The 22500-nt window shown below is 60.8% G+C and overlaps 2 non-coding genes across 2 annotated transcripts; both read right to left on the bottom strand.

The window, feature by feature from the left end:
* Nucleotides 1-3188: 3188 nt before the first annotated feature.
* LOC131868073 (5S ribosomal RNA) lies at nucleotides 3189-3307 on the bottom strand. Its single transcript, XR_009366568.1, has one exon. It is a non-coding gene; the product is annotated as a 5S ribosomal RNA (ribosomal RNA).
* Nucleotides 3308-11124: 7817 nt separating this feature from the next.
* LOC131868049 (5S ribosomal RNA) lies at nucleotides 11125-11243 on the bottom strand. Its single transcript, XR_009366544.1, has one exon. It is a non-coding gene; the product is annotated as a 5S ribosomal RNA (ribosomal RNA).
* Between the last annotated feature and the right edge of the window lie 11257 nt (nucleotides 11244-22500).

Here is a 22500-nt window from a genome sequence, read left to right as displayed (position 1 = left end):
TTTTTTTCACTATCTTTCAAAACGGAAATTTTAAAATCTCATTTTTTTTTGCCTTTTTCTGGAAATTAGTGAAGCAGCGCATCAAAGGTGCGCACCTCGCTGCCCACCACGGTGCGCAACGCCGGTGGGCACCCGGGAGTGCTTCGAAGTGTGCTCCAAGGTGCTGCGTGCACGTTGTCGGAGCCCGGTTTGCCCCGGGTGCGCACCTCGCGTGCACCTTCGTCGGGTGGGCACCTTGGCTGGGTTTGCCCCGGCTGCGCTCCGAAGCGGGGTTATTGGAGCGCCGCCTCTTTTTTTGTCGGAGCGTTTGGTGGGGTTTCTCGCATTGGCTCTCTCCGAGGCCCCGGTTGCCACCCTGGCGCGCACGAAGTCGGAAGTAGGGTTAAATTGCCCGGGTGCGCACCTTTGCCAGGGGTGGGCACCTTACCTGGGCTGCGCACCAGGGCGGGCTCAAGATGGCACGCGCGTTCCGTTTTTTTCACTATCTTTCAAAACGAAATTTTAAAATCTCCTTTTTTTTTTGCCTTTTCTGGAAATTAGTGAAGGCAGCGCATCAAAGGTGCGCACGCTCGCCCACTTGGTGTGCTCTGAGGTGCGCACCCGGGAGCGCTACGAAGTGTGCTCCAAGGTGCGGCGTGCACGTTGTCGGAGCCCGGTTTGCCCCGGGTGCGCACCTCGCCTGCACCTTGGCCGGGGTGGGCACCTTGGCTGGGTTTGCCCAGGGTGCGCTCCGAAGCGGGGTTACTGGAGCGCCCCCTCTTTTTTTGTCAGAGCGTTTGGTGGGGTTTCTCAGCATTGGCTCTTCCCAGGCCCGGTTGTTGGGTGCGCTCCCACCCTGGCGCGCGCGAAGTTGGAAGTTGGTTAATTGCCCGGGCGCGCACCTTCGCCAGGGTGGGCACCTTGGTGCGCACACCTTGGCTGGGCTGCGCACCAGGGCGGGCTCAAGATGGCACCGGCACCAGCATTCCCTTTTTCTCACTATCTTTCAAAACGGAAATTTTAAAATCTCGTTTTTTTTTTGCCTTTTATGGAAATTAGTGAAGGCATCGCATCAAAGGTGCGCACCTCGCTGCCCACCTTGGTGTGCTCCGAGGTGCCCACCACGGTGCGCAACGCCGGTGCGAACCCGGGAGCGCCCCGATGTGTGCTCCAAGGTGCGGCGTGCACGAAGTCGGACCCCGGTTTGCCCCGGGTGCGCACCTCGCGTGCACCTTGGTGCGCACACCTTGGCTGGGTTGCGCGGCCTGGTGGGCACCATGGTGCGCACCAAGGAGCGCTCCGAAGTGTGCTCCAAGGTGCGGCGTGCACGAAGTCGGAGCCCGGTTTGCCCCGGGTACGCACCTTCGCCGGGGTGGGCACCTCGGCTGGGTTGCGCGCCCTGGTGCGCACCAAGGAGCGCTCCGAAGTGTGCTCCAAGGTGCGGCGTGCACGAAGTCGGAGCCCGGTTTGCCCCGGGTGCGCACCTCGCGTGCACCTTCGGCGGGGTTGCGCGCCCTGGTGGGCACCATGGTGCGCACCAAGGAGCGCTCCGAAGTGTGCTCCAAGGTGCGGCGTGCACGAAGTCGGAGCCCGGTTTGCCCCGGGTGCGCACCTCGCGTGCACCTTCGGCGGGGTTGCGCGCCCTGGTGGGCACCATGGTGCGCACCAAGGAGCGCTCCGAAGTGTGCTCCAAGGTGCGGCGTGCACGAAGTCGGAGCCCGGTTTGCCCCGGGTGCGCACCTCGCGTGCACCTTCGCCGCGGTGGGCACCATGGCGTGCACGAAGTCGGAGCCCGGTTTGCCCCGGGTGCGCACCTCGCGTGCACCTTCGCCGGGGTGGGCACCTCGGCTGGGTTGCGCGCCCTGGTGCGCACCAAGGAGCGCTCCGAAGTGTGCTCCAAGGTGCGGCGTGCACGAAGTCGGAGCCCGGTTTGCCCCGGGTGCGCACCTCGCGTGCACCTTCGCCAGGGTGGGCACCTCGGTGCGCACACCTTCTCAATGTTTTCTTGCCTTTTCTGGAAATTGGTGAAGGCAGCGCATCAAAGGTGCGCACCTCGGTGTGCTCCGAGGTGCGAACCCGAGAGCGCTCCGAGGTGCCCACGAAGTCGAAAGTCGGGTTAATTGCATTGTTTTCCCCGGGTGCGCTCCGAGGTGCGCAACATCGGCGCGCACCAAGGAGGGCTCCGAAGTGTGCTCCAAGGTGCGCACGATGGCGTGCACCTCTGGTGCGCACGATTCGGAGCTCGGTTTGACCGGGGTGCGCACACCTTGGCTGGGTTGCGCACCTTTTGTGCGCTCCAAGGTGCGCACGAAGTCGGAGCTCGGTTTGCCCCGGGTGCGCACCTTCGCCAGGGTGCGCACCTTGATGCGCACGCCTTGGCTGGGCTGCGCACCTTGGTGGGCGCCATGGTGCGCACCTTTCGTGCGCTCCAAGGTGCGCACGAAGTCGGAGCTCGGTTTGCCCCGGGTGCGCACCTTGGTGGGCGCCATGGTGCACTCCGAGGTGCCCAAGATTGGTGCGCACCAAGGAGCGCTCCGAAGTGCGCTCCAAGGTGCGCGCGAAGTCGAAAGTTGGGTTAATTGTCCGGTTTGCCTCGGGTGCGCACCTTGCGTGCACCTTCGCCAGGGTGGGCGCCTTGGTGCGCACACCTTGGCTGGGCTGCGCACACCTTGGCACCCGCGTTTCCTTCATTTTAAATTTTTTTTTTTTACAATCTCTCAAGTGGGAAATTCTATAATCTCAACTTTTTTTGCCTTTTCAGGAAACTTTTGAATGGAGCGCATCATTGGTGCGCTCCGAAGTGTGCTCCAAAGCTCTCTCCAGCTGCGTGCACCTGCCCCGGCCGCGCACCCGGCCCCGCCCAGCTTCGCTCACCTGTCCCGGGCGTCTGGTGCGGAACCTTAGAGTAAGAAACATCACCGTGCACCTTGGCCAACGTGCGCGACTCGACCGAGCGCGCACTGGCCGAGGTGCACACCGATTTCACCTGGGTGCGCGCGCAGCACCTCGGGCGCACCGGGGTGCGCGCACAACGCCCGGGTTGCACCGTGGCCTGTGTGCTCGGGGCGCCTCGGGTGCGCGCTCGGTGTCGCCCCCGCGCGCGCGGTAGTGCGGGCAGCGCACCCCGGCCCGGCCCGGCCCCGACGAGAACGCAAACGGGCAAAAGGTTTATTCAAATAGCATTGCGATGCCCGGCGAAAAACTAAAAAAGGGTGCAACACCGGGACTTCCCGGGAGGTCACCCATCCCAGTACTACTCCGGCCCAAGCGCGCTTAACTGCGGAGTTCTGATGGGATCCGGTGCACTAACGCTGGTATGATCGCACCCGTTATGAGCTTGTCGCAGTGTGTACTTAGCAAACCGCGACCCACGTGCGAATCCACCCCGGCCACCCACCCCCGTCGAGGTGCACACCCTCCCTCGCGAAGTGCGCCCCGTTCGCCAAGTGTGAGCCCTGCCCGGGTGCGCGCACCTTGCTAGGGCGTCGGGTGTGCACCCGGCCCGGCCTACGTGCGTGCACCTGTAGGGGGCGTCGTGTGCGTGCAGTGTCCCGTCTGCAACGCGGTGCCCACACACCACCTCGGGCGCAACGACCTGCGCTCACATGTGGGCCGAGTGCACCTTGGTGCATGTTCGGGGCGCCTCGGGTGCACGCTCGATCTTGCCCCGGTGCACCAAGGCGCTCGGTTTGCCCCGGGTGCGCACTTGGTGCAAGGTGGGCACCCAAAATAGGGATCAAGCACCAAAACACAAGTTTCGGGATGCAAAATGGGACCCAAGGACCACAAATGCGTTCCAAGACCCATGATGGGTCCACGAGAACAAAAATGTGTTCCGAGACTTAATAAACAAATATTGGGTTTTAGGAGAAGAAACATGCTCTGATGCCCAAAACGAGAATCGACCCCGAAAAGGCCACAGGCCAAAAGTGGGATGCGAGACAAAAAAAAATGGGACCCGAGGACCAAAATTGGGTTCCCAGGTCGAAGACAGGGCAACCGGACAAGAAACGACCTCTAAGGCTCGAAATGAGTCCCGACGACTAAAACTTGACAAGAAGCACCCATCAGGCACCCAACTCGACACCCATGGGATGCCGACCCACCCGGGCTTCCACCTAGCACACCTTGGCACCCACCCACCCTCGCACCCAACCTCGCACCCAACTTAGCACCTTTGAACCCACATTGGCACTCACCCTGACCCTGGCACCTTGGAACCCACATTGGCACTCACCTTGACCCTGGCACCCACCTTTGCACTCACCTTGGGACCCACCCTGGCTCCCACCTCGGCACCCACCCAGACACCCACCTTGGTTCCTTGGCACCCACCTTGGATCCTTGGCACCCACCCCGACACCCACCTTGGCACGCAACTTGGCTACTTGCCACCCACCTTGGCTCCTTGACGCCCACCCCGACAACCACCCCGTGACCTACCCTGGCTAGGGTTGGTGCACACCCACCCTGGTGCCCACCTTGGCACCCACCCTATGACCCACCTTGGCACGCACCTTAGTACCCACCCCGTTACCCACCCTAGGACCCACCCCGTGACCCACCTTGGCCAGGGTGGGTGCCTTGGTGCGCACAACTTGCCTGGGCTGCACACCAGGGCGGGCTCAAGATGGCACCCGCGTTCCGTTTTTTTCACTATCTTTCAAAACGGAAATTTTAAAATCTCATTTTTTTCTTTTTTTTGCCTTTTCTGGAAATTAGTGAAGGCAGCGCATCAAAGGTGCGCAATGCTGGTGCGAACCCGGGAGCGCTCCGATGTGTGCTCCAAGGTGCGGCGTGCACGAAGTCCGAGCCCGGTTTGCCCCGGGTGCGCACCTCGCGTGCACCTTCGCCGGGGTGAGCACCTTGGCTGGGTTGCGCGCCCTGGTGCGTACCAAGGAGCGCTCTGAAGTGTGCTCCAAGGTGCGGCGTGCACGAAGTCGGAGCCCGGTTTGCCCCGGGTGTGCACCTCGGGTGCGCACCTCGCGTGCACCTTCGCTGCGGTGGGCACCTTGGCTGGGTTGCGCGCCTTGGTGGGCACCATGCAGTGCACGAAGTCGGAGCCCGGTTTGCCCCGGGCGCGCACCTCCGCCAGGGTGGGCACCTTGGTGCGCACAACTTGCCTGGGCTGCGCATCAGGAAGGGCTCAAGATGGCACCCGCGTTCCGTTTTTTTCACTATCTTTCAGAACGGAAATTTTAAAATATCGTTTTTTTTTGCCTTTTCTGGAAATTAGTGAAGGCAGCGCATCAAAGGTGCGCAACGCTGGTGCGAACCTGGGAGCGCTCCGATGTGTGCTCCAAGGTGCGGCGTGCACGAAGTCGGAGCCCGGTTTGCCTCGGGTGCGCCCTGGTGGGCACCATGGTGCGCACCAAGGAGCGCTCCGAAGTGTGCTCCAAGGTGCGGCCTGCACGAAGTCGGAGCCCGGTTTGCCCCGGGTGTGCACCTCGGGTGGGCACCTTGGTGCGCATGCCTTGCCTGGGCTGCGCACCAGGGCGGGCTCAAGATGGCACCCGCGTTCCTTTTTTTTCACTATCTTTCAAAACGGAAATTTTAAAATCTCATTTTTTTTTGCCTTTTTCTGGAAATTAGTGAAGGCAGCGCATCAAAGGTGCGCACCTCGCTGCCCACCACGGTGCGCAACGCCGGTGGGCACCCGGGAGTGCTTCGAAGTGTGCTCCAAGGTGCTGCGTGCACGTTGTCGGAGCCCGGTTTGCCCCGGGTGCGCACCTCGCGTGCACCTTCGTCGGGGTGGGCACCTTGGCTTGGTTTGCCCCGGCTGCGCTCCGAAGCGGGGTTATTGGAGCGCCGCCTCTTTTTTTGTCGGAGCGTTTGGTGGGGTTTCTCGCATTGGCTCTTCCGAGGCCCGGTTGCCACCCTGGCGCGCACGAAGTCGGAAGTAGGGTTAATTGCCCGGGTGCGCACCTTTGCCAGGGTGGCACCTTACCTGGGCTGCGCACCAGGGCGGGCTCAAGATGGCACGCGCGTTCCGTTTTTTTCACTATCTTTCAAAACGGAAATTTTAAAATCTCCTTTTTTTTTTGCCTTTTCTGGAAATTAGTGAAGGCAGCGCATCAAAGGTGCGCACCTCGCTGCCCACCTTGGTGTGCTCTGAGGTGCGCACCCGGGAGCGCTACGAAGTGTGCTCCAAGGTGCGGCGTGCACGTTGTCGGAGCCCGGTTTGCCCCGGGTGCGCACCTCGCCTGCACCTTGGCCGGGGTGGGCACCTTGGCTGGGTTTGCCCAGGGTGCGCTCCGAAGCGGGGTTACTGGAGCGCCCCCTCTTTTTTTGTCAGAGAGTTTGGTGGGGTTTCTCGCATTGGCTCTTCCCAGGCCCGGTTGTTGGGTGCGCTCCCACCCTGGCGCGCGCGAAGTTGGAAGTTGGGTTAATTGCCCGGGCGCGCACCTTCGCCAGGGTGGGCACCTTGGTGCGCAAACCTTGGCTGGGCTGCGCACCAGGGCGGGCTCAAGATGGCACCAGCATTCCCTTTTTCTCACTATCTTTCAAAACGGAAATTTTAAAATCTCGTTTTTTTTTTGCCTTTTATGGAAATTAGTAAAGGCATCGCATCAAAGGTGCGCACCTCGCTGCCCACCTTGGTGTGCTCCGAGGTGCCCACCACGGTGCGCAACGCCGGTGCGAACCCGGGAGCGCCCCGATGTGTGCTCCAAGGTGCGGCGTGCACGAAGTCGGACCCCGGTTTGCCCCGGGTGCGCACCTCGCGTGCACCTTGGTGCGCACACCTTGGCTGGGTTGCGCGGCCTGGTGGGCACCATGGTGCGCACCAAGGAGCGCTCCGAAGTGTGCTCCAAGGTGCGGCGTGCACGAAGTCGGAGCCCGGTTTGCCCCGGGTGCGCACCTTCGCCGCGGTGGGCACCATGGCGTGCACGAAGTCGGAGCCCGGTTTGCCCCGGGTGCGCACCTCGCGTGCACCTTCGCCGGGGTGGGCACCTCGGCTGGGTTGCGCGCCCTGGTGCGCACCAAGGAGCGCTCTGAAGTGTGCTCCAAGGTGCGGCGTGCACGAAGTCGGAGCCCGGTTTGCCCCGGGTGTGCACCTCGGGTGCGCACCTCGCGTGCACCTTCGCTGCGGTGGGCACCTTGGCTGGGTTGCGCGCCTTGGTGGGCACCATGCAGTGCACGAAGTCGGAGCCCGGATTGCCCCGGGCGCGCACCTCCGCCAGGGTGGGCACCTTGGTGCGCACAACTTGCCTGGGCTGCGCACCAGGAAGGGCTCAAGATGGCACCCGCGTTCCGTTTTTTTCACTATCTTTCAGAACGGAAATTTTAAAATCTCGTTTTTTTTTGCCTTTTCTTGAAATTAGTGAAGGCAGCGCATCAAAGGTGCGCAACGCTGGTGCGAACCTGGGAGCGCTCCGATGTGTGCTCCAAGGTGCGGCGTGCACGAAGTCGGACCCCGGTTTGCCCCGGGTGCGCACCTCGCGTGCACCTTGGTGCGCACACCTTGGCTGGGTTGCGCGCCCTGGTGGGCACCATGGTGCGCACCAAGGAGCGCTCTGAAGTGTGCTCCAAGGTGCGGCGTGCACGAAGTCGGAGCCCGGTTTGCCCCGGGTGCGCACCTCGCGTGCACCTTCGCCGCGGTGGGCACCATGGCGTGCACGAAGTCGGAGCCCGGTTTGCCCCGGGTGCGCACCTCGCGTGCACCTTCGCCGGGGTGGGCACCTTGGTGTGCAGACCTTGGCTGGGTTGCGCGCCCTGGTGGGCACCATGGTGCGCACCAAGGAGCGCTCCGAAGTGTGCTCCAAGGTGCGGCCTGCACGAAGTCGGAGCCCGGTTTGCCCCGGGTGTGCACCTCGGGTGGGCACCTTGGTGCGCATGCCTTGCCTGGGCTGCGCACCAGGGCGGGCTCAAGATGGCACCCGCGTTCCTTTTTTTTCACTATCTTTCAAAACGGAAATTTTAAAATCTCATTTTTTTTTGCCTTTTTCTGGAAATTAGTGAAGGCAGCGCATCAAAGGTGCGCACCTCGCTGCCCACCACGGTGCGCAACGCCGGTGGGCACCCGGGAGTGCTTCGAAGTGTGCTCCAAGGTGCTGCGTGCACGTTGTCGGAGCCCGGTTTGCCCCGGGTGCGCACCTCGCGTGCACCTTCGTCGGGGTGGGCACCTTGGCTGGGTTTGCCCCGGCTGCGCTCCGAAGCGGGGTTATTGGAGCGCCGCCTCTTTTTTTGTCGGAGCGTTTGGTGGGGTTTCTCGCATTGGCTCTTCCGAGGCCCGGTTGCCACCCTGGCGCGCACGAAGTCGGAAGTAGGGTTAATTGCCCGGGTGCGCACCTTTGCCAGGGTGGGCACCTTACCTGGGCTGCGCACCAGGGCGGGCTCAAGATGGCACGCGCGTTCCGTTTTTTTCACTATCTTTCAAAACGGAAATTTTAAAATCTCCTTTTTTTTTTGCCTTTTCTGGAAATTAGTGAAGGCAGCGCATCAAAGGTGCGCACCTCGCTGCCCACCTTGGTGTGCTCTGAGGTGCGCACCCGAGAGCGCTACGAAGTGTGCTCCAAGGTGCGGCGTGCACGTTGTCGGAGCCCGGTTTGCCCCGGGTGCGCACCTCGCCTGCACCTTGGCCGGGGTGGGCACCTTGGCTGGGTTTGCCCAGGGTGCGCTCCGAAGCGGGGTTACTGGAGCGCCCCCTCTTTTTTTGTCAGAGCGTTTGGTGGGGTTTCTCGCATTGGCTCTTCCCAGGCCCGGTTGTTGGGTGCGCTCCCACCCTGGCGCGCGCGAAGTTGGAAGTTGGATTAATTGCCCGGGCGCGCACCTTCGCCAGGGTGGGCACCTTGGTGCGCACACCTTGGCTGGGCTGCGCACCAGGGCGGGCTCAAGATGGCACCAGCATTCCCTTTTTCTCACTATCTTTCAAAACGGAAATTTTAAAATCTCGTTTTTTTTTTGCCTTTTATGGAAATTAGTGAAGGCATCGCATCAAAGGTGCGCACCTCGCTGCCCACCTTGGTGTGCTCCGAGGTGCCCACCACGGTGCGCAACGCCGGTGCGAACCCGGGAGCGCCCCGATGTGTGCTCCAAGGTGCGGCGTGCACGAAGTCGGACCCCGGTTTGCCCCGGGTGCGCACCTCGCGTGCACCTTGGTGCGCACACCTTGGCTGGGTTGCGCGGCCTGGTGGGCACCATGGTGCGCACCAAGGAGCGCTCCGAAGTGTGCTCCAAGGTGCGGCGTGCACGAAGTCGGAGCCCGGTTTGCCCCGGGTACGCACCTCGCGTGCACCTTCGCCGGGGTGGGCACCTCGGCTGGGTTGCGCGCCCTGGTGCGCACCAAGGAGCGCTCCGAAGTGTGCTCCAAGGTGCGGCGTGCACGAAGTCGGAGCCCGGTTTGCCCCGGGTGCGCACCTTCGCCGCGGTGCGCACCATGGCGTGCACGAAGTCGGAGCCCGGTTTGCCCCGGGTGCGCACCTCGCGTGCACCTTCGGCGGGGTTGCGCGCCCTGGTGGGCACCATGGTGCGCACCAAGGAGCGCTCCGAAGTGTGCTCCAAGGTGCGGCGTGCACGAAGTCGGAGCCCGGTTTGCCCCGGGTGCGCACCTCGCGTGCACCTTCGGCGGGGTTGCGCGCCCTGGTGGGCACCATGGTGCGCACCAAGGAGCGCTCCGAAGTGTGCTCCAAGGTGCGGCGTGCACGAAGTCGGAGCCCGGTTTGCCCCGGGTGCGCACCTCGCGTGCACCTTCGCCGCGGTGGGCACCATGGCGTGCACGAAGTCGGAGCCCGGTTTGCCCCGGGTGCGCACCTCGCGTGCACCTTCGCCGGGGTGGGCACCTCGGCTGGGTTGCGCGCCCTGGTGCGCACCAAGGAGCGCTCCGAAGTGTGCTCCAAGGTGCGGCGTGCACGAAGTCGGAGCCCGGTTTGCCCCGGGTGCGCACCTCGCGTGCACCTTCGCCAGGGTGGGCACCTCGGTGCGCACACCTTCTCAATGTTTTCTTGCCTTTTCTGGAAATTGGTGAAGGCAGCGCATCAAAGGTGCGCACCTCGGTGTGCTCCGAGGTGCGAACCCGAGAGCGCTCCGAGGTGCCCACGAAGTCGAAAGTCGGGTTAATTGCATTGTTTTCCCCGGGTGCGCTCCGAGGTGCGCAACATCGGCGCGCACCAAGGAGGGCTCCGAAGTGTGCTCCAAGGTGCGCACGATGGCGTGCACCTCTGGTGCGCACGATTCGGAGCTCGGTTTGACCGGGGTGCGCACACCTTGGCTGGGTTGCGCACCTTTTGTGCGCTCCAAGGTGCGCACGAAGTCGGAGCTCGGTTTGCCCCGGGTGCGCACCTTCGCCAGGGTGCGCACCTTGATGCGCACGCCTTGGCTGGGCTGCGCACCTTGGTGGGCGCCATGGTGCGCACCTTTCGTGCGCTCCAAGGTGCGCACGAAGTCGGAGCTCGGTTTGCCCCGGGTGCGCACCTTGGTGGGCGCCATGGTGCACTCCGAGGTGCCCAAGATTGGTGCGCACCAAGGAGCGCTCCGAAGTGCGCTCCAAGGTGCGCGCGAAGTCGAAAGTTGGGTTAATTGTCCGGTTTGCCTCGGGTGCGCACCTTGCGTGCACCTTCGCCAGGGTGGGCGCCTTGGTGCGCACACCTTGGCTGGGCTGCGCACACCTTGGCACCCGCGTTTCCTTCATTTTAAATTTTTTTTTTTTACAATCTCTCAAGTGGGAAATTCTATAATCTCAACTTTTTTTGCCTTTTCAGGAAACTTTTGAATGGAGCGCATCATTGGTGCGCTCCGAAGTGTGCTCCAAAGCTCTCTCCAGCTGCGTGCACCTGCCCCGGCCGCGCACCCGGCCCCGCCCAGCTTCGCTCACCTGTCCCGGGCGTCTGGTGCGGAACCTTAGAGTAAGAAACATCACCGTGCACCTTGGCCAACGTGCGCGACTCGACCGAGCGCGCACTGGCCGAGGTGCACACCGATTTCACCTGGGTGCGCGCGCAGCACCTCGGGCGCACCGGGGTGCGCGCACAACGCCCGGGTTGCACCGTGGCCTGTGTGCTCGGGGCGCCTCGGGTGCGCGCTCGGTGTCGCCCCCGCGCGCGCGGTAGTGCGGGCAGCGCACCCCGGCCCGGCCCGGCCCCGACGAGAACGCAAACGGGCAAAAGGTTTATTCAAATAGCATTGCGACGCCCGTCGAAAAACTAAAAAAGGGTGCAACACCGGGACTTCCCGGGAGGTCACCCATCCCAGTACTACTCCGGCCCAAGCGCGCTTAACTGCGGAGTTCTGATGGGATCCGGTGCACTAATGCTGGTATGATCGCACCCGTTATGAGCTTGTCGCAGTGTGTACTTAGCAAACCGCGACCCACGTGCGAATCCACCCCGGCCACCCACCCCCGTCGAGGTGCACACCCTCCCTCGCGAAGTGCGCCCCGTTCGCCAAGTGTGAGCCCTGCCCGGGTGCGCGCACCTTGCTAGGGCGTCGGGTGTGCACCCGGCCCGGCCTACGTGCGTGCACCTGGAGGGGGCGTCGTGTGCGTGCAGTGTCCCGTCTGCAACGCGGTGCCCACACACCACCTCGGGCGCAACGACCTGCGCTCACATGTGGGCCGAGTGCACCTTGGTGCATGTTCGGGGCGCCTCGGGTGCACGCTCGATCTTGCCCCGGTGCACCAAGGCGCTCGGTTTGCCCCGGGTGCGCACTTGGTGCAAGGTGGGCACCCAAAATAGGGATCAAGCACCAAAACACAAGTTTCGGGATGCAAAATGGGACCCAAGGACCACAAATGCGTTCCAAGACCCATGATGGGTCCACGAGAACAAAAATGTGTTCCGAGACTTAATAAACAAATATTGGGTTTTAGGAGAAGAAACATGCTCTGATGCCCAAAACGAGAATCGACCCCGAAAAGGCCACAGGCCAAAAGTGGGATGCGAGACAAAAAAAAATGGGACCCGAGGACCAAAATTGGGTTCCCAGGTCGAAGACAGGGCAACCGGACAAGAAACGACCTCTAAGGCTCGAAATGAGTCCCGACGACTAAAACTTGACAAGAAGCACCCATCAGGCACCCAACTCGACACCCATGGGATGCCGACCCACCCGGGCTTCCACCTAGCACACCTTGGCACCCACCCACCCTCGCACCCAACCTCGCACCCAACTTAGCACCTTTGAACCCACATTGGCACTCACCCTGACCCTGGCACCTTGGAACCCACATTGGCACTCACCTTGACCCTGGCACCCACCTTTGCACTCACCTTGGGACCCACCCTGGCTCCCACCTCGGCACCCACCCAGACACCCACCTTGGTTCCTTGGCACCCACCTTGGATCCTTGGCACCCACCCCGACACCCACCTTGGCACGCAACTTGGCTACTTGCCACCCACCTTGGCTCCTTGACGCCCACCCCGACAACCACCCCGTGACCTACCCTGGCTAGGGTTGGTGCACACCCACCCTGGTGCCCACCTTGGCACCCACCCTATGACCCACCTTGGCACGCACCTTAGTACCCACCCCGTTACCCACCCTAGGACCCACCCCGTGACCCACCTTGGCCAGGGTGGGTGCACCCACCCTGGTGCCCACCTTGGCACCCACCCATCCTAGCACCCAGCCTGTGACCGGGCTTGGAACCCAACCTTGCACCCGCACCCGTCTTGGCCAGTGTGGGTGCGCACCCATCCTGGCACCCACGTTGTGACACACCCTTTAACCCACGCACCCTAGCACCCACGTTGGCACCCACCTTGGAACCCAACCTAGCAACTTGGCACCCACCCCGTGACCCACCTTGGCATCCACCATAGCAGTCGCCGACTTGGCACCCACCTCGGCACCCACCTTGACACTTGTGGACCCACCTTGCCACTCACCCTAGCATCGACCCATCCTAGCACCCACCCTGGCACCTTTGCACCCTAGCACTCACCCATCCTAGCACCTAACCTGTGACCCACCTTGACACTCACCCTCGCACCCACCTTGGAACCCAACCTAGCACCCACCCACCCTGACACCAACCCTAGCACCTACCCACCCTTGCACCCACCCTGTGACCCATCTTGGCACCCACCCATCCTACCACTCAACCTATCACCCACCTTCTCACCCACCTTGGCATCCACCTTAGCACCCACCCACACTGGCACCTTGGCACCCACCTCGGGCAAGGTGGGTGCACACCCACCCTGGCACCCAATTTAGAACCCACCGAGCATGTTACCCACCTTGGCACCCACATTGCAGCCCACCCTAGTACCCACCCTATGACCCACATTGGCATCCACACCCTAGCACCCAGGCACCTCGACACCCGCCTTGACACCCACCCTAGCACTGAACCTGTGACCCACCTTGGAACTCACCCTAGAACCCACCCACCCTGTGAACCACCTTGGCATCCACCTTAGCACCCACCCACCTTGGCACCCACTCTAGCACTCACCCATCCTAACACCCAACTTGTTACCCACCTTGGCACCCGCCCTCGCGTCCACCTTGAAACCCACCCTAGCACCCACCCACGCAGGAGCCCACCTTGGCACCCAACCTAACACCCACGCATCCTGGCACCCAACTTGTGACCCACCTTGGAACCCACCCTAGTACCCACCTTTGAACCCACTATATCACCAACCCACCTTGGCACCCACCCTATGACCCTCTTTGGAATCCACCCTAGCACGCACCCACCCTGGCACCCACCATGGAGCGCACCCTAGCACCCACCCACCTCGGCACGCACCTCAACACCCACCTTGGTGTGCGCACTGCGCCAACCTCTCAAAGACCCTATGTGGTGCGCTCCAAAGTGTACACCTTTGGTGCGCTCCAAGGTGCGCACCTTTGGTGCACACCGAGGTGCACACCAAAGTGTGCACCGAGGTGAGCACCAAAGTGCACTCCAGGGTGCACACCAAGGCGTGCACCTTTGGTGCGGTCAATGCAAACGAATTCGGAAGTTGGGGTCGATGTCCTAATCGCTGCTGCAGACTACACGTATGAGAATCGGACAAATAGCTTTATATAGGGGAGGTGTTGCGTTTGATGGGTCGACTCCCCTGGTTGTGTGCACTGCACCAACTTCAAAGACCCTGTCTTGTTTAAGAAGTCAAAAGTTGGGGTGGATGTCCTAATCATTGCTGCAGTCTACGCATGTATGAGAATCAGACAAATAGCTTATATAGGGGAGGTGTTGCATTCGGTGGGTTGACTCCCCTGGTTGTGCGCACTGCGCCAACCTCAAAGACCCCGCATAGCAGAAGAAGTCGGAAGTCGGATTTTGGTGAGCACCAAGGCGTGCACCTTTGGTGCGGTCAACGCAGACGAATTCAGAAGTTGGGGTGGATGTCCTAATCGTTGTTGCAGGCTACACATGTATGAGAATCAGACAAATAGCTTATATAGGGGAGGTGTTGGGTTTGATGGGTCAACTCCCTTGGTTGTGCGCATTACGCCAACCTCAAAGACCTTGTTTTCGTTAAGAAGTCAAAAGTTGGGGTCAATGTCCTAATGGCTCCTGCAGGCTACACATGTATGAGAATCGGACAAATAGCTTATATAGGGGAGGTGTTGGGTTTGATGGGTCGACTCCCCTGGTTGTGCGCATTACGTCAACCTCAAAGACCTTGTTTTCGTTAAGAAGTCAAAAGTTGGGGTCGATGTCCTAATTGCTCCTGTAGACTACACATGTATGAGAATCAGACAAATAGCTTATATAGGGGAGGTGTTGGGTTTGATGGGTTGACTCCCCTAGTTGTTCGCATTACACCAACCTCAAAGACCTTGTTTTCGTTTAGAAGCCGAAAGTTGGGGTCGATGTCCTAATTGCTCCTGCAGGCTACGCATGTATGAGAATCAGACAAATAGCTTATATAGGGGAGGTGTTGGGTTTGATGGGTCGACTCCCCTGGTTGTGCGCATTGCGCCAACCTCAAAGACCCTGCATTGCGGATGAAGTCGAAAGTCAGAGTTTGGTGTGCTACAAGGTGTGGTCGAAGGTGCTCACCTAGGTGTGCACCTTTGGAGCACAGGAAAAGTGCCCTCCAAAAGTGCGCACCTTTGGAGTGCACAAAAGTGCCCTCCAAAAGTGCGCACCTTTGGAGCGCAGAAAAGTGCCCTCCAAAAAGTGCCCTCCAAAAGTGCGCACCTTTGGAGCGCAGAAAAGTGCCCTCCAAAAAGTGCCCTCCAAAAGTGCGCACCTTTGGAGCGCAGAAAAGTGCCCTCCAAAAAGTGCCCTCCAAAAGTGCGCACCTTTGGAGCGCAGAAAAGTGCCCTCCAAAAAGTGCCCTCCAAAAGTGCGCACCTTTGGAGCGCAGAAAAGTGCCCTCCAAAAAGTGCCCTCCAAAAGTGCGCACCTTTGGAGCGCAGAAAAGTGCCCTCCAAAAAGTGCCCTCCAAAAGTGCGCACCTTTGGAGCGCAGAAAAGTGCCCTCCAAAAAGTGCCCTCCAAAAGTGCGCACCTTTGGAGCGCAGAAAAGTGCCCTCCAAAAAGTGCCCTCCAAAAGTGCGCACCTTTGGAGCGCAGAAAAGTGCCCTCCAAAAAGTGCCCTCCAAAAGTGCGCACCTTTGGAGCGCAGAAAAGTGCCCTCCAAAAGTGCGCACTTTTGGTGCGCACCAAGGCGCTGGTTCGGTCGTTGCAGGCGAGTTCGGAAGTTGGGGTCGATGTCCTGAGCGGAGGTGCAAACTACACAGGTGTCGGAATCGGACAAATAGCTTATATAGGGGAGGTGTATGCTTCGATGGGTCGACTCCCCAGGTTGAGCGCACCGCGCCAACCTCAAAGACCCTACGGTATGGATGAAGTCGGAAGTTGGGTCCGATGACCGATTCGATTAGTAGGTATGCTCATGAGGTCGGAATTTGGGTCCGATGACCTGCCATGTGCAGGAAGGCGAATGTTGACACTGTGCGTTGCAAGGTGCACACCAAGGCGCTGGTGCGGTCTTTTTAGTCGAGTTCGGAAGTTGGGGTCGATGTCCTGATCGGAGGTGCAAGCTACACAGGTGTGGGAATCGGACAAATAGCTTATATAGGGGAGGTGTATGCTTCGTTGGGTCGACTCCCCGGGTTGAGCGCACCGCGCCAACCTCAAAGACCCTACGGTATGGATGAAGTCGGAAGTTGGGTCCGATGACCGATTCGATATGTAGGCATACTCGCGAGGTCGGAATTTGGGTCCGATGACCTGCCACGTGCAGGAAGGCGAATGTTGGCACTGTGCGTTGCAAGGTGCGCACCAAGGCGCTGGTTCGGTCGTTGGAGGCGAGTTCGGAAGTTGGGGTCGATGTCTTGATCGGAGGTGCAAACTACACAGGTGTGGGAATCGGACAAATAGCTTATATAGGGGAGGTGTATGCTTCGTTGGGTCGACTCCCCGGGTTGAGCGCACCGCGCCAACCTCAAAGACCCTACGGTATGGATGAAGTCGGAAGTTGGGTCCGATGACCGATTCGATATGTAGGCATACTCGCGAGGTCGGAATTTGGGTCCGATGACCTGCCATGTGCAGGAAGGCGAATGTTGGGACTGTGCGTCGCAAGGTGCGCACCAAGGCGCTGGTGCCGTCGTTGCAGTCGAGTTCGGAAGTTGGGGTCGATGTCCTGGTCAGAGGTGCAAACTACACAGGTGTGGGAATCGGACAAATAGCTTATATAGGGGAGGTGTATGCTTCGATGGGTCGACTCCCTGGGTTGAGCGCACCGCGCCAACCTCAAAGACCCTACAGTATGGATGAAGTCGGAAGTTGGGTCCGATGACCGATTCGATACGTAGGCATATTGGCGAGGTCTGAATTTGTGTCCGATGACCTGCCATGCGCAGGAAGGCGGAATTTGGGTCCGATGACCGAGTTGATGGCGTGCCATGCGCAGAAAGGCGGAATTTGGGTCCGATGACCGAGTTGATGTTGATGGCCCGCCATGCACAGGAAGGCGGAATTTGGGTCCGATGACCGATTTGAAGGCGTGCCATACGCAAAAAGGCGGAGTTTGGGTCCGATGACCGAGTTGATATTGATGGCCCGCCATGCGCAGGAAGGCGGAATTTGGGTCCGATGACCTGACATACGCATGGAGTCCGACTCGGGGGCCGATGTTCGATTCGATGACTTGCATTGTGGGTAAAGTCGGAAGTTGTGGTCTTTGACCCGATTCGATGACCAGACTTCGGCTGCTTGAGAATCGGACAAATAACTTATATAGGGGAGGTAGTGTTCTCGAGCATCCTCCCCCCGTGCCCGTTTATGTCGATTGATGCTGGTGCTCGACTGGTTGGAGCGCTCGGATGCAAAAATCTTGCACCAGGATTTATCGATTGTGATGGACACGGCAAGTCTCCTGATTGCTATGCAGGAGCTCATCGTGAATCTCTATGCGGCCTTGGTATGGACTCGACCTGCGGAATGGTTCGGCAATGGTAGTCGCTCCAACACGTCCTTGCAATGGCCACAGAGGTGATTCGACTAGAGCTCCAGTCTAGCTTTTGGGTTGCTTGGCGGACTGGTATAGCCGCGATCGAGTTCCGGCCATGAACGTTTTAGATAGCTCTTGGGCTTTCTGGGACGGAAGTCGGAAGTTTGGGCTGTTGTCCGATTTGATGACCATTCTTCGGATGTGTGAGAATCGGACAAATAACTTATATAGGGGACTGTGTTGTCTCACGCAGCCCCCTCCGTGCCCCTCTATCTCGACCGATGTTGGTGCTTGAAAGGGTTGGGATCGCTCGGATTTATAAACGTGCACCACCATTTGTCGAGTGTGAGGGACGCGGCAGGTCTCCTAAATGCTATGCGGGCGCTCTCTGAGAATCTCTATCCGGCCTCGACACAGACTAGTCTTGCTGAATGGTTTGGCACTGGTAGTCGATCCAACACGTCGTTGTTGTGGCCGCCTAGGCGATTCGATTCGAGCCCCCGTCTAGCTTTTGGGTTGCTTGGCGGATTTTGCCCTATCCGCAAGTGAGCTCGGTCCCTAAACGTTCGAGAAACCCGATTGCTATGCGCCGACTCTCTTTCTTGCGAGCCTCCATCTAGCTTTTGGGTCTCTACGGAACGGAAGTCGGAATCTGGGACCGTTGTTTGATTCGACGAGGCAGACTACGGTTGTGCGAGAATCGGACAAATAACTTATATAGGGGAGGTGTTGACTGGAGCATTCTCCCCCGTGCCCCTCTAACTCGACCAATGCTGGCGCTCGAACGGTGGTAGCGCTCGGATTTTCATTGAGCGCCAGCATTGGTCGATTTAGAGGGGCATGCGAGATTCCCGAATGCTATGCGAGGGCTCTAACGGAAATGTCTATTGGTTTCGGTATGGATGCAATTGCGAGTGGTTCGGCAAAGGTAGTCGTTCCGATGCGTCCATGTCGTGGCCAAATCGATAATTCGATTTGAGCCCTCGTATAGCATTTGGGTCTCTCGATGTGATTCCGCATTCCAGTCCCTTTGGGCACTGCTTGAGCCGCATCCCAGGGGGTTCCCTTCCCAATAATCTGCCTCGCAACCCGATTGCTATGCGGTGAGGCTCCTCGGCCGCCTCGGAACTATCTGTGTATCAGACGCATCGCGGGATAAGGGGTTGGCAACGGTAGTCGCCCCAAGCGCGTCCGATGCTTGGACCATTCCGAGGCGGCCCTGAAGCCTCTTCCGTCTAGCCGTTGGGTCCTTCTCGCCGCATCCCTCGCCTCGCACCCCGATTGCTATGCGGTGAGGCTCCTCGGCCGCCTCGGAACTATCTGTGTATCGGACGCGTCGCGGGATAAGGGGTTGTCACTGGTAGTCGCCCCAAGCGCGTCCGATGCTTGGACCATTCCGAGGCGGCCCTGAAGCCTCTTCCGTCTAGCCGTTGGGTCCTTCTCGCCGCATCCCTCGCCTCGCACCCCGATTGCTATGCGGTGAGGCTCCTCGGCCGCCTCGGAACTATCTGTGTATCGGACGCGTCGCGGGATAAGGGGTTGTCATTGGTAGTCGCCCCAAGCGCGTCCGATGCTTGGACCATTCCGAGGCGGCCCTGAAGCCTCTTCCGTCTAGCCGTTGGGTCCTTCTCGCCGCATCCCTCGCCTCGCACCCCGATTGCTATGCGGTGAGGCTCCTCGGCCGCCTCGGAACTATCTGTGTATCGGACGCGTCGCGGGATAAGGGGTTGTCACTGGTAGTCGCCCCAAGCGCGTCCGATGCTTGGACCATTCCGAGGCGGCCCTGAAGCCTCTTCCGTCTAGCCGTTGGGTCCTTCTCGCCGCATCCCTCGCCTCGCACCCCGATTGCTATGCGGTGAGGCTCCTCGGCCGCCTCGGAACTATCTGTGTATCGGACGCGTCGCGGGATAAGGGGTTGTCACTGGTAGTCGCCCCAAGCGCGTTCGATGCTTGGACCATTCCGAGGCGGCCCTGAAGCCTCTTCCGTCTAGCCGTTGGGTCCTTCTCGCCGCATCCCTCGCCTCGCACCCCGATTGCTATGCGGTGAGGCTCCTCGGCCGCCTTGGAACTATCTGTGTATCGGACGCGTCGCGGGATAAGGGGTTGTCACTGGTAGTCGCCCCAAGCGCGTCCGATGCTTGGACCATTCCGAGGCGGACCCGAAGCCTCTTCCGTCTAGCCGTTGGGTCCTTCTCGCCGCATCCTTCGCCTCGCACCCCGATTGCTATGCGGTGAGGCTCCTCGGCCGCCTCGGAACTATCTGTGTATCGGACGCGTCGCGGGATAAGGGGTTGTCACTGGTAGTCGCCCCAAGCGCGTCCGATGCTTGGACCATTCCGAGGCGGACCCGAAGCCTCTTCCGTCTAGCCGTTGGGTCCTTCTCACCGCATCCCTCGCCTCGCACCCCGATTGCTATGCGGTGAGGCTCCTCGGCCGCCTTGGAACTATCTGTGTATCGGACGCGTCGCGGGATAAGGGGTTGTCACTGGTAGTCGCCCCAAGCGCGTCCGATGCTTGGACCATTCCGAGGCGGACCCGAAGCCTCTTCCGTCTAGCCGTTGGGTCCTTCTCGCCGCATCCCTCGCCTCGCACCCCGATTGCTATGCGGTGAGGCTCCTCGGCCGCCTTGGAACTATCTGTGTATCGGACGCGTCGCGGGATAAGGGGTTGTCACTGGTAGTCGCCCCAAGCGCGTCCGATGCTTGGACCATTCCGAGGCGGACCCGAAGCCTCTTCCGTCTAGCCGTTGGGTCCTTCTCGCCGCATCCCTCGCCTCGCACCCCGATTGCTATGCGGTGAGGCTCCTCGGCCGCCTTGGAACTATCTGTGTATCGGACGCGTCGCGGGATAAGGGGTTGTCACTGGTAGTCGCCCCAAGCGCGTCCGATGCTTGGACCATTCCGAGGCGGCCCCGAAGCCTCTTCCGTCTAGCCGTTGGGTCCTTCTCGCCGCATCCCTCGCCTCGCACCCCGATTGCTATGCGGTGAGGCTCCTCGGCCGCCTTGGAACTATCTGTGTATCGGACGCGTCGCGGGATAAGGGGTTGTCACTGGTAGTCGCCCCAAGCGCGTCCGATGCTTGGACCATTCCGAGGCGGCCCCGAAGCCTCTTCCGTGTAGCCGTTGGGTCCTTCTCGCCGCATCCCTCGCCTCGCACCCCGATTGCTATGCGGTGAGGCTCCTCGGCCGCCTTGGAACTATCTGTGTATCGGACGCGTCGCGGGATAAGGGGTTGTCACTGGTAGTCGCCCCAAGCGCGTCCGATGCTTGGACCATTCCGAGGCGGACCTGAAGCCTCTTCCCTCTAGCCGTTGGGGCTTTCTCGCCGCATCCCTCGCCTCGCACCCTGATTGCTATGCTGTGAGGCTCCTCGGCCGCCTTGGAACTATCTGTGTATCGGACGCATCGCGGGATAAGGGGTTGGCAGTGGTAGTCGCCCCAAGCGCATCCGATGCTTGGACCATTCCGAGGCGGCCCTGCAGCCTCTTCCGTCTAGCCGTTGGGGCCATCTCGCCGCATCCCCCACCTCGCACCACGATTGCTATGCGGTGAGGCTCCTTGGCCGCCTCGGAACTATCTGTGTATCGGACGCATCGCGGGATAAGGGGTTGTCACTGGTAGTCGCCCCAAGCGCGTCCGATGCTTGGACTATTCCGAGGCGGCCCTGCAGCCTCTTCCGTCTAGCCGTTGGGGCCATCTCGCTGCATCCCCCACCTCCTCGGCCGCCTCGGAACTATCTGTGTATCGGACGCATCGCGGGATAAGGGGTTGGCAGTGGTAGTCGCCCCAAGCGCGTCCGATGCTTGGACTATTCCGAGGCAGCCCTGCAGCCTCTTCCGTCTAGCCTTTGGGGCCATCTCGCCGCATCCCTCGCCTCGCACCCCGATTGCTATGCGGTGAGGCTCCTCGGCCGCCTGGGAACTATCTTCGTATCGGACGCATCGCGGGATAAGGGGTTGTCACTGGTAGTCGCCCCAAGCGCGTCCGATGCTTGGACTATTCCGAGGCGGCCCTGTGGCCTCTTCCGTCTAGCCGTTGGGGCCATCTCGCCGCATCCCCCACCTCGCACCCCGATTGCTATGCGGTGAGGCTCTTCGGCCGCCTTGGAACTATCTTCGTATCGGACGCATCGCGGGATAAGGGGTTGTCACTGGTAGTGGCCCCAAGCGCGTCCGATGCTTGGACTATTCCGAGGCGGCCCTGCAGCCTCTTCCGTCTAGCCGTTGGGGCCATCTCGCCGCATCCCCCACCTCGCACCCCGATTGCTATGCGGTGAGGCTCCTCGGCCGCCTTGGAACTATCTTCGTATCGGACGCATCGCGGGATAAGGGGTTGTCACTGGTAGTCGCCCCAAGCGCGTCCGATGCTTGGACTATTCCGACGCGGCCCTGTGGCCTCTTCCGTCTAGCCGTTGGGGCCATCTCGCCGCATCCCCCACCTCGCACCCCGATTGCTATGCGGTGAGGCTCCTCGGCCGCCTTGGAACCATCTTCGTATCGGACGCATCGCGGGATAGGGGGCTGTCACTGGTAGTCGCCCCAAGCGTGTCCGATGCTTGGACCATTCCTAGGCGGCCCTGAAGCCTCTTCCGTCTAGCCGTTGGGGCCTTCCCGCCCCATCCCTCGCCTCGCACCCCCGATTGCTATGCGGTGAGGCTCCTCGGCCGCCTTGGAACCATCTGTGTATCGGACGCATCGCGGGATAAGGGGTTGGCACTGGCAGTCGCCCCAAGCGCGTCCGATGCTTGGACCATTCCGAGGTGGCCCTGAAGCCTCTTCCGTCTAGCCGTTGGGGCCTTCCCGCCCCATCCCTCGCCTCGCACCCCGATTGATATGCGGTGAGGCTCCTCGGCCGCCTTGGAACTATCTGTGTATCGGACGCATCGCGGGATAAGGGGTTGGCACTGGTAGTCGTCCCAATCGCATCCGATGCTTGGACCATTCCGAGGCGGCCCTGCAGCCTCTTCCGTTTAGCCGTCGGGGCCTTCCCGCCGCATCCCTCGCCTCGCATCCCGATTCCTATGCGGTGAGTCTTCTCGGCCGCCGCGGAACTATACCTGTTATTGCTACTGCATCCTTCGGCTGGTAACCTCCTCTGCCGCCTTGGAACGTTCTCTTTGTCGGACGCGTCGCGGGATAAGGGGTTGGCACTGGTAGTCGC

Source organism: Cryptomeria japonica, unplaced genomic scaffold (genome assembly GCF_030272615.1).
Source record: "Cryptomeria japonica unplaced genomic scaffold, Sugi_1.0 HiC_scaffold_194, whole genome shotgun sequence".
Lineage (NCBI taxonomy): Eukaryota > Viridiplantae > Streptophyta > Pinopsida > Cupressales > Cupressaceae > Cryptomeria > Cryptomeria japonica.
The sequence above is the reverse complement of the archived record's forward strand: the minus strand, read 5'-3'. Positions and strand labels throughout refer to the sequence as shown.